This window comes from Poecilia formosa, unplaced genomic scaffold (assembly GCF_000485575.1).
Source record: "Poecilia formosa unplaced genomic scaffold, Poecilia_formosa-5.1.2 Scaffold821, whole genome shotgun sequence".
In the NCBI taxonomy this organism is placed as follows: domain Eukaryota; kingdom Metazoa; phylum Chordata; class Actinopteri; order Cyprinodontiformes; family Poeciliidae; genus Poecilia; species Poecilia formosa.
In genome coordinates, this window is record NW_006800760.1 from 59,970 (window position 1) to 72,349 (window position 12,380).

Genomic DNA, 12,380 nt, shown 5'->3' on the forward strand with positions numbered 1-12,380 from the left:
TCTATCTATCTATCTATCTATCTATCTATCTATCTATCTATCTATCTATCTATCTATCTATCTATCTATCTATCTATCTATCTATCTATCTATCTCATTTACTAAATGCCCCATTTGACTTAAATTCAAAATCATAATCAGCTGTTAGAAGGAGAAAGCTCAAAGAAAGAATCAGTATTACGATAAAACATCTTTCAGCAAAGGTTCATTTTAATGTTTAGAATTAGCTCAACGATAAATCTTACTTTTTTACATAGAAATGCAATGAATTCCAGGTTTTTATAACTGTATCTGCAGAAACTGTAATAATAATGATAAAAAGCCAAACTTTCAGGTTTATCTCTGTGCAGGATTAAAATAAAATAAAAAACCCACACGGTCTAAAAACAGACTCTGCTCCGGACTGACTCAGTCAGACCTCATCTTATGGTTCTTCATGCAGATTCGCATGAAAATGCAGAAATGTAAGCAGCAAAATGAGACCTTTTCCTTTTCAGACCCTAAACAAAGGCGCAGGTTACCATGGCAACCTCGGCTCCATGAAAGGGCAAAGGAAGTGACCAAATCATTTCCTCTTAAAGCTTTTTATCGACATGTTTTTAATGTCAAAGCAGCGGCTGAATAACGACGGGCGTCTTTCAGGACTGCGGTTTGTGTTTGGACCTCACCTGGACGCGACCTGACGCAGGTGACGCTTTTGTCAGAGAGAAACGGGGAGCTGAAGCAGCTCTCTGTTGGGACATTACTTTGAGTGTCGAACAGAAATACTTTCCTCAGGTCCGGCAGCGGGGTGACGAATGTCCTCATTACATCAGCCGCCATCTGGGATTAATTATTCAGGGCCTGTAATTGGTTTTGGATGCTTGTTGAACAGCGTCTTATTTTGGTTTTATGTGTTGGTGTGAAAGATGGTTTTAATGACTCCCGATGAAGGAACGACTTTTACAAACTCAGCATTCTGCTGCGATTGAATATCGGCCACATAACTGAAGGGCCATGAGTATCAGAGCCACTGTAAAAGAGAATATTTCTGCCAAAAATCTCAAAGTTAGAGATTAATCTCAGAAAGTTTCTAAGATTTTTCTGAGATTAATCTCTTAAATATCCCAGATCCTGAAAAGAGTTTGAAAAGTCAAACCTTTGCAAGAAAAAAGTCAGAAATTTTGAAATTCATTTCAGAAATTTCTGAGAAAAAAAGTAAAAAAAAATATCTAAAAATAAATAAATAAAACTCAGAAGTTTTTAGAATAATCTAAAAAATTACTTAAAAAGTCAAAAATTAAGATTTGAAATTTCAAAAATTTTAAATATTTGGAGGTTCAAAAGTCAAAAATTTTCAAGGAAAACGTAGAAATTTTGAGACTACTCTCAGAAATTTTCTAGAAAAAATACTTGGAAATGTATAAGTTGGGAAAGTCAAAAATTCGCTAGAAAAAAAACCAGAAATTTTGCAAAGTCAAAATTAGAGATTCATTGCTAAGTTTTTCAAACTTTTATCTAGACTTGACTTTCAAACTCGGACATTTCCATGTTTGTTCTAAGGAAAATCTGAGAATTTCAGGGGGGGAGATTATATTTAAAAAATGTAGAGTTTTGAAACTCAGACATTTCCATGTTTTTTTTCTATGCTTTTTTTTATCAATCTCAAAATTCCGGGGTTTTTTTCTAGTAATTTTTCCAGTTTTCAATCTCAGAATTCTCCTTGTAGTCGGTTTCCTCAAATGAATTGAGTAGCTATACGTTGCGACAACTAGAATGTTAGGTTTTACAGTGCATTTATGCATGCATCTGTGGTTAAAGATGCACAATTTGCTTAAGGATGAGCTCTTTTGTACTGATATATTTTATAGAGCAGTGACTCAATAATGATGTGAATAATTTAAGAGTATCAAATAAAGGATGAGTGACTCTGAGTCGTATTTCTTCCAGCTGCCCTGACATTTCGGCGTCTAGCTGAGGAAATATTGCAGTTTCTCCTCGACCTTTCCCTGCTCAGGTGAAGGAAAACTCGGTTGTTCATCAGCAGCAGAAACAACCGTCAGACACATTTAGGAGGAGGCTGAAGCAGAAAGCAAAGCCCTGCTGTGCTCACAAAGTTTCCCCGCTTTTACTGAGTCAGCATGTTTTACGAGTTTCCCGAACTCAGATTAGAGTTTGACGAGCCGCATTAAAAAAAAGCAGAAGCTGCGTTCAGCTTATAACCAGGGCTCTTATTTATTTATTTTTTAAAAATATATATTTATCTGTATATTTTGCTGTGGGAGAGTCTATAAGTTTCCCCTCCGAGGAGGTGAAATCCTCCTTTCATCAGACGGAGGAAAAGCTGACTGCAGGTTTCAGCTGCTTTGATAATTATCCTGTCCATGTGGAAACAGCTGCTGCTCTTCAGTCTGGACACAAACCCGGAGATAAACACGCTGCTGCGCGCGCACCGCGTTCAGTGCTGCTGCGCGCGCACCGCGTTCAGTGCTGCTGCGCGCGCACCGCGTTCAGTGCTGCTGCGCGCGCACCGCGTTCAGTGCTGCGCGCGCAGCTTCAGTGACTCATAATAAAATCCACAACAAGGACAACAAAGAACACCATCCATCCANTAATGATGTGAATAATTTAAGAGTATCAAATAAAGGATGAGTGACTCTGAGTCGTATTTCTTCCAGCTGCCCTGACATTTCGGCGTCTAGCTGAGGAAATATTGCAGTTTCTCCTCGACCTTTCCCTGCACAGGTGAAGGAAAACTCGGTTGTTCATCAGCAGCAGAAACAACCGTCAGACACATTTAGGAGGAGGCTGAAGCAGAAAGCAAAGCCCTGCTGTGCTCACAAAGTTTCCCCGCTTTTACTGAGTCAGCATGTTTTACGAGTTTCCCGAACTCAGATTAGAGTTTGACGAGCCGCATTAAAAAAAAGCAGAAGCTGCGTTCAGCTTATAACCAGGGCTCTTATTTATTTATTTTTTAAAAATATATATTTATCTGTATATTTTGCTGTGGGAGAGTCTATAAGTTTCCCCTCCGAGGAGGTGAAATCCTCCTTTCATCGGACGGAGGAAAAGCTGACTGCAGGTTTCAGCTGCTTTGATAATTATCCTGTCCATGTGGAAACAGCTGCTGCTCTTCAGTCTGGACACAAACCCGGAGATAAACACGCTGCTGCGCGCGCACCGCGTTCAGTGCTGCTGCGCGCGCACCGCGTTCAGTGCTGCTGCGCGCGCACCGCGTTCAGTGCTGCGCGCGCAGCTTCAGTGACTCATAATAAAATCCACAACAAGGACAACAAAGAACACCATCCATCCATCCATCCATCCATGCATTCATCGTGAAAAACCTTCAACATCTTTGGAAACTTTAATCCTTTCACCAAACTTCATTATTTTTGAAAATCAGTAACAGCTGCAGAAATATATATATATATTATTTATTTACATATTTTTTTACATATTTACAATCCAGTCGTTCCAATAGAACTGTTACAGAATCAGCCTTGCGTTGGATTTTCTTTCTTCATCATGAGATGTGCAGTGATGTGAAACATGGTGTTTGTAACATGGCAGCTAATCTGTTTTAATTTGACGTCAAGCTCAAAGTTTTCATTTTTGTGAGCTTACATTTGGCAAATGAAAAGGTTAAACCTGGTCAGGACGATGTAAAAACACGCAGAACATTTTTAATAAAGTAAAAGCAAAGAGTTGCTGCTAAATTAAACCTGGAGTAGCAGTTCTTCCTCTGTACGATCTAATTGGTTTATTTTTATATTGCAGTTACCATTGTATCTCAGGGTTCTTAATTTTTATGAAAACAATAGAAAATATGAAGAACGTGAACAAATTTATAATACAAAAATTACCATGAAGCAGTAGTATGTAATATTGGTTAAAAAATGTTTGTTTTTTTAGCACATTTGTTAAAACTGTCACAATGTTTTGTAAAAACTACATACTGCAGCTTTAAGCATCCATGTCTTTGTACTTTTGAAATTTTTTTAATTTAAACTTTGGCTGAGTATTACAAGATGGCGCGGTCACATCTGAACCGGAAGTGATCCGCGCCATCTTGGTAGGTAAGTGCAGCGAAATGCATAGGCCTAAGGCTTCAGACCAACAGAAAAGCAATGTGGACACTCTTGACTAAACAGAAAGAAAAATAAATTTCTTTCAACATCTAGGTTCTGATGACTAGCAAAGTAAGTACATGTCCGCCTTAGCTAGCAGACAAAAACTACATTAGCTAAGCTAACTTTGCTAGTTCGGTAGTACTACAGTAAATATCACTGATATTTATGTTAGCATTACACAGAGGAGGGTAGAGTGCTCAGAGTAGTTGTAATGTACTTATGTCGTTTGTAGGTTAGATAGGAACAAGGCGAGATAGGAGCTAGTTCTAAGCTTGTGGCTTGTCAGTTGTTGTCACAGCGACTCCATAGCAACTGCCAGCCAAGATGGCTGTCAGTTACAAAGTTCTCAGAGGTGTGACATTACATGAGAATTATGTATTCTTCAAATTGAACCCACTGCGACCTCCATGTTTGACGTATGTAAGATACTGACTGCTTCTGATTACTCCACACAATCCTGTTTTCACAAAAACTCAAAATAATCCTTGAAAAATCCCAATAAGATTAAAAATCTGATTAAGCAGGAACCTAATTCAGCATAAAATGATGATTGTAAGCATACATGAAAACTTGCCTGTTTTTTGTTTTTTTTCTGGTTTGCTGCTGAACGTTCATCTGCAGTGAATCCAGGTATGACGAGGTGTTTTAACTCAGCAGGAGGGATGCAGCTTTTCTGTTCACACAATTATCAGCAGAGAGCAGCTTTCTGTTTGAGCTCTAACTGCAGCAGTAGCATCTCTCACTGGTTCTGGAGCAAAAAGAGACGGTCATCCTTAAAATAAAAATATTAAAAGTGTGATCACAGAAAATTTTGCCACTTTTTCTTCCATTATTTGTCCTCAATCAGAATATTTTACACACCCAGTCAGCTGCAGAAGGAAGGAAATCCTTTGATACGAGTCTTACTGTCATTAAAGTCTCGTTATTTGACATGTTCTGTTGCGTTAACGTGTTGAGAGGTATCTGTTGCAGACCTGAGTGGGTGGAGGAGATAATTATTGCATAACCTGTCACTCCTCACCAATAAATTATAAGTCCTTTAAAGGCTGCCAGGCGCGATGGGGACTCAGGATGTTTCTGCAGAGCATTTCAAGCCTGTTAAAGGGATGATGAGGCAGCTTTGATCCTCCGTCACTGGGATTAATATTTCAGCTTTTAAGGCTAGAAGTTTTAAAAGAGCAGAGAAATAATTGACTTTCTATGAACAATAAACTCTTTTTGGAGGAAAAGTGCTGAACTCCACCCATTGCTTTTGAATCCAGGGGGACAAAGGATGAGTAAATAACGTTTCGCTCTGTCAGCCCTGTGCGTCATTGTGAGGTAATTAAGGGTTGCGGGTTTGGGACCTTTTCGCTTCTGTCTGCCTACACGGTGAACATTTGTCCTTAAATAATGCACACTGTTCATCCTTGTGTAATTGCAGTGTGCAGAAACTGTAGTGACATTTTTTCCCAGCAATGAGAGGAATTATTTTCCTCATCCCTGCTGCTTCTCTGCATAAAACGTTTGTGTCCAGAAATACAAAAATACGCCCGCCTGCAGTCTTATGCGCAAACAAACCTACAGAAGCGAAGGAAAACATACTTTGATGCTGTTTTTAACAGAGTGGGAGTTTTTCGCTTTCGTAACAAGTGGCTGTTAACATTTAAAGAAAATGTGAGGTTCTCAAATAGGGCACATCTTTAGGCAGCATTTAACAAAACCAGCAACGTTAAGGCTGCTTTATGAGTTCTTTCAGGAAATCTTCTTTAATTTCGATAATTGCACATCTGGAAGACGAAGCTTCGCCCTTCCAGTGTTTTCTCTGCAGCGTTCACATGCAGTCCAAAAACACGTTTATCTGAACAGCCACAGCAGTAAAGACTCACCGACAGCTTTGTCCACCCAAAGAAATCTGTCAGATACGTCTTTAATCAGTTCAGTCACCAGAATAAAGGCAAATTTAAGCACTAATACAATACCATGATGCATTTTTATTTAAAAGTATATTATTTATCATCAGGCTTCATTTAAGCAGCTGACACAAATCATTCTCACCTCTGTGTCCAACTGGAAACTCCTGACGGCTTAAAGTGCAAAGCTTCAAACACTGACAGATTGAAACCACAGATTATTTTGTTTCCATTCCTTCAATCTGTTCTTTACAGATTTCTCCATGTAAGTCTGCAAAGTAAATAACATTTTTAGATTAACTGAAACGTCTGCAGACGAAGCTCAGCTGCACTACAAACCGCTGACTAAGAATAAATAAACTAATAAATCCAAATACACAAAAAAAAAAGAAACGAGGCACAAAGAAATGAAATAAACATAAATGAAAAACAATGAAATTATCAAAAGGGTTTGAAGAAATCTGCCAGTTTTTTTTTGACAGCTTTGTTGTCAAAACAAAAGCTGTCAACCATTAATTAACGGTTAATTTTTAACCATTAAGGTTCAGAATGGATCCTTTTCATTTTTCTACTTTGTGTTTGAAATGAAGAGCTGACAAAGGTTTTTCCTGGATTCTGAAATAATTCTTGCAGTTGCTTGAAACATTTCCGTTAGAAAACAACACACCTTCATTATTGAATCCACAGATTATTATTGATCCATTTTACGACAACCTATTAGGAGTCGCAGTTTTTTCCCCAGAGAACATTATAAATTAAGCAATTAGGAGACAAATCTAACATTTAATCTTAAACTTATTTTGTATTTATTAGGTATATGAATAATAAATCATTTTGTAGATGAAAAACAGATGAATGATCACTGCAGGTTAATCAGTTCAATCTGTATCCCGCTACAAAACAAACCAATGAATCCTGAAATGTCCGAACTTCGCTCCGACTCAACCGGGAATTAAATCAATTCCAATCTGCCGTTTCTGAGATTGTCCGCAGATACGAAGCCATCGGTTGCCAGTCAAAGGAGCAAAGAAATCAATACCGGCAGAAATATTTCAGGCTGTTCAGAGCCATAACTGGCAACTAGAGGAGACATGGGAGGTCAGCTGGACGAGCCGAGCCCCAGGCTGCAGAACGCCACGTTCAGTTCATCATCCAGACAGAAGGAGAGAAAAGGTCCAAATAACCAAGAGAGATTCTGCAAACCTTTACGAGAAATATAAAAACTCATTTCACACCTAGACGAAACACTTCTCATTTTAATTGGAATATTGGTTCCAATTAAAAAATAATAATAATAAATAAAAAGGATTTATGTTTCATATCCACACGAACCTTTATTAACAGGAAACTCTTTAAAACTTTAACAAATTAACTTATAAAGAATCACGGTCAGATCCAGAAGAAGTCTAGTAAAGTATTTTTTGGAAAACCAAAAAGAAGCCCTGATGAGAAATAATGAGCTAAAGGATGTTGGTTACAATGTGTGATGGTGGAAGTACACTGCAGAAACACAACATCTTACCAAGAGTTTTTGTTGCCTTTTTAGTGTAAATATTTTATTACACTTCAATTAAAACAAAACTAAAATTAAAAGAAACTTTTAAGCAAAATGTAGGAGTTTTAAGTAAATAATTCCTTAGAATTGTTGTAAAATTATTGGTTATTTTACTTCACTTATAATATGGGGAAAGTTTTGCTATAGGTGAAACATGTAATGCACTGCAAAAACACAAAATCTTACCAAGTATTTTTATCTAGTTTATGGTGCAGGTATCTTGGTACACTTGAAATAAAACAAAAACTAACTTACAAGTAAAATTCCAACATGAAATATGAGGGTTTTTGAGTTAATAATTCCTTAATATTGATAAAAAAAAGTTCTAGTTAAACTGCTTACAGATCATTTCACTTATAAGATAGAAAAAAAAAGTCTATCAGTGAAATGATCTGCCAGCGGAACTCGTCGTTTTTCATCAATATTAAGAAATTATTCACTGAAAACAAGCTCATATTTCTTGTTGGAAAGTTACTTATAAGTTATTTTGTCAATAGAAGACAAAAGCAAAAACTCCAGTTTTGGGTCATAATCCAAATATTATCAATAATCCCCAATCTGGTTTCTCTTTTGGAAACTTTTGGGCATTTTAGTCTGATTTATAATGAATCCGTCATGAAGGAGCTTCAAGATATTAATAATCAAGTCAAACTTGTTTCTGTTTTGCTTCCATGAATACTAAATATATATTTTTTTAAAAATGATATTATGTGGAAAAAAATCAATTTGTGCTGCGTAATTCAGCCTCTGGTTTGAATTTCCAGGACTGTGTTCATTTCACGCCTGTTAATGGAAACTTTTAAGGATAAAGTTGAGCAGCTGTGTTGTTGGAGTCTTGGGTCACAAAGAATTAAATTAGAGATGAAATGACGTCTGCTGGAGGTTGGACACCCAGCAGTTCATTTTAAATATTTATTTCAATTCTTGGAAAAGATTAAAGGGTGAAAACAAAGAAAGAAAAAGGAAGGAGACAGAAAAATTGAATCTGATAGACCAATATAAAGTAGTGCATCGCTGTGGGACGGAAGGAAAATAATGCACCTACATACTAAATCTGAAAAGTGTGGTGTGTATTTGTGTGTAATGAATGGACGGATGGACCGGCGGACAGACAGACGGACGAATGTTTTGTTGGACGTTTGCATTTCCTGTGAAGCTTTATTGTTGTTCATCTCTGTGATTCCTGGAAATATAACATCTTTTCCAGACAAACCAATAACACTGATCAATAATAGCACTGATCAATAGTAGAACTGATCAATAATTACACTGATGAAGGGAGTCAATCAGAGGGAGTGTTTCTTTCACAAAGATCAGTAAAATAACCACCAACAACTAACCCTGAATAGTTTTGATCCAGACATTATCTTAATAATCCACTAAAAACATAAAAGAAGCAGCAGCAGCATAACGTCCGGGTGTAAATGGCGACGGCGCCTTGAAACCATGTCTGTTTTCATGGCAGCTACACTGATGAGTCACTCAGTCATGAAATTAGTTGTGACGGCGGCCGGTGAAGTTTGCGTTGCGGCGACATGACACCGGCGCTGTAATGATGCTCATTAATCATGCTGGTCTTATTCCTGCTCAAACGACTCGTGGGACTCGAGATGCAGCAATTAGTGATGAGTCACCACGTTAACGGCCGACCTCGATCCGCGCAGCGCGAGCCGCCGGGCTGACGACCAATCAGAAAGGACGACACACTTCCATGTGAGATCCAGTGGGTTCATGCAGGACGGCTGAGGCTCTGCTTCCCACTGGAGGTGTTCTCTGCTGGACGGCTGCTAACAAGAGAACCTGGCAGACGTCAAATCGATGTGAGAGAAGAAGTCACGCTTCACTGATAAAAACTATAACTTTTAATACGCCATCTTTCTCTGCAGGTCTAAACCCAAACTTTTCCATGTAATAGCCCTCAAACAGGGCTGGTCCAAGCAGTTTTGGGGCCCTCAGCAGGTTTTCTTGGGGGCCCTTTATACCAATATGTCAACAGCAGATGCTTCTTTATTCCTATGATGCTCTCTGAGTAACATAGCTGCTATCATTAGCATAATTTGTAATTAGCTTACATTATACCAGTGTTGATTTTAACGTTTTGTCTAGTTTCTTGTGCAAATGTCTTGGTTCACTTGAACTAACTTACAAATAACTTTTCAGCAAGATATCAGATATTGGTTTTTAGGTAAATAATTCCTTAATATTGATTAAAAAGCTCTAGTTCCACTGGCAGATTAATTTCACTACAATAAGGCATTTTTCCCATTTTATAAATGAAACACTTAAAGACAGAGATGGATGTTAGCATACTAAAAGACTTAAATATTTAGTTTGAAAAGTTAAATATTTAGTTTACAAACTACTTAGCAAGCAAACTAAATATTTGTTTCTAACTAACTATTTAATTTGAAAGTGAAATATTTAGTTTGGAAACTAAATATTGTAAAATATATACGTGTGCATAATATGCATTCTGGCATAACCAACCCTTTGAGAACATTAATGATTTTAATGTGGCACAAAATGGAAATTATTTTTGTTCTCCTGTTTTAGGGAATCAAACATGGAGGATTATCTTCAACAACACAAAGACTTTCTATAAAATTAAATAAACTACCTGGATTATTTTATCGTTTTCTTTATTTTGTTTCTTTCCTTCCTCATTTTTCACAAACAGCCTCATCGGCGGGTCAGGCGCAAAGCAACCCACGTTTCTTTTTTTTAGCTTTTGATAGGATGACCTTTGTAGATATGAGGTCAAAAATAAAGCTGTTATTTTTCCGATACTGGAGTAGTGGGTGTTGATGTCAGTAAAGATCAAATGAAAAAAAAAAGGAAGGAGGTTTTATTTTCGCTGCAGCATACACACAGAGTAATTCAACGTGTTTTATAGGAGATACGACGCATTAAACACACATGAAGTGAAGATTTGACAGACATGAACAAATCTATAACAAAAGTTTCAGTTTTCAGGGAGTTTGTTTCAGAGTTGATGAGAACAGTAACTAAATGCTGCCTCGCTTTGTTTAGTCAGTCCAGTGATTTAACAACAAAGGTCAAGCATTTAGTAAAATATCTCATTTTCTTGGTGTTGGTGAGCAGCATGTGAAGGAAACCTCATCTCCTGCAAATAAAAACATCTTCTCTGTTTGGAGTTCAGATGGAAAACATTTTATTCTGGTGATATCTGATGGTTGGTATTAACTGATCTAGTAACAGACATTGATTAGTTGTTCAAATTAAACTCTGAATCCATGGTGACACCAGTTTTTTGTGCTTTCTGGCCTTTAGCCACATTTCTAACTTCACATTTTTAGGATCGAAAAACAAGGTATTTTGTCCATTCTGAATAAATGTTTGAATTTATATCCAAATGTTCAAAACATCTGATGCCAGTTAAATGTTAAATTTCTTAGAGATTGCACATTTGAACATTGTATATTTCATTAGTGTAAATTTAGGTATCATGATAATTAGATACATTAGGCACTTAAGGAATGAATCAGAATCAGAATTAATCTTTTTATATTCTGATCATTTTATTGAAGGTGCTATTCCTTGAATAGCACCTTCGAGGAATAGAAGGTGCTATTTTTGCTCTTTGAAATAGAGCGAAAAATATATTTGGTGGTGCAAGAATGGAGCTTTGAGGGCCTCCAGATCTGATCCTTGTTTTGTTTTCTCGGGCTTATATTTACCAAATAACAAGAAACAGACCAAAAATGGTCGTTTTTATGGTGAAATGTCTTAAAAATGTTAAGTCAGATATGTGCCTGTCATTACTTATTATCAAAGTACTAGATTAGGTTTCTTTAAAAGAGGTTTGATTGATGCAATGAGAGGCAAAGCAGTTGTAGGTCCAACATGGATGAATTAATATATAACTGCAACACAGACTGACAGACAAACAGCTTGATTGGATGCTTCTTGGGCTAATAGCTGCTGGAGACGCTGGAGGCAGAGAGCTCATTAGACTCTCTGTCAGTTGGCGTCAACTCACCAGGCTCAGACACACGGTGCAGCAGAAGAAGAACCACAAAGGATTTAAGGTCTAATAAAAGGGGAAAACATCTGTATTTAATTAGAAATAAAATGAGATCTGATTATATTTGTGTCACTGGGTGAAGTGTCAGGGTGGGGGAGGAGTTAGAGGAAGGTGAGCGTTTCTCTTTTCAGGATGGTGGCGATCCGTTGGACAAACAGATGCAAAAGGTAACGAGCACGACGACGTATTAGAGCCATTATAGTCAGGAGTACGTTTCCTCCAAAAAGTCTGAAAATATGAGAATAATCTCAGAGATTTTCTATGAAAAAAATCAGAAATTTCTGAGCTTGAAAAGTTGAACATTTGCTAGGAAAATAATCTGAAAATTTTAGATGAATCTAAGAAATTTTCCTGAAAAAATCAGAAATTTCTGAGCTTGAAAAGTTGAACATTTGCTAGAAATACTCAAAAGTTTTGAGATTAATCTAAAAAAAAAGTATTCTAGAACAGACAAAGAAATTTCTGAGTTTGAAAAGTGGAAAATTCGCTAAAAAAAACCCCTCAAAAATCTTGAAATAAATCTCAGAAATCTTCTATAAAAAGCTTGTACATTTCTAAATTTGAAAATTCAAAACTTTTCAAACTGAGAAATAAAAAAATGAGAATAAAGTCATATATGAGAGTAAAGTTACAACATGAGAATAAAATCATATTTTTAGAAAAAAGTGAAAATTTTCTGAGAATAGTCTAAACCAGGGGTGTCAAACTCAGTTTCACCGAGGGCCACTTCAGCATATTGGCCCCCCTCAACGGGCCACATTGACGGTACAGATCAGGAG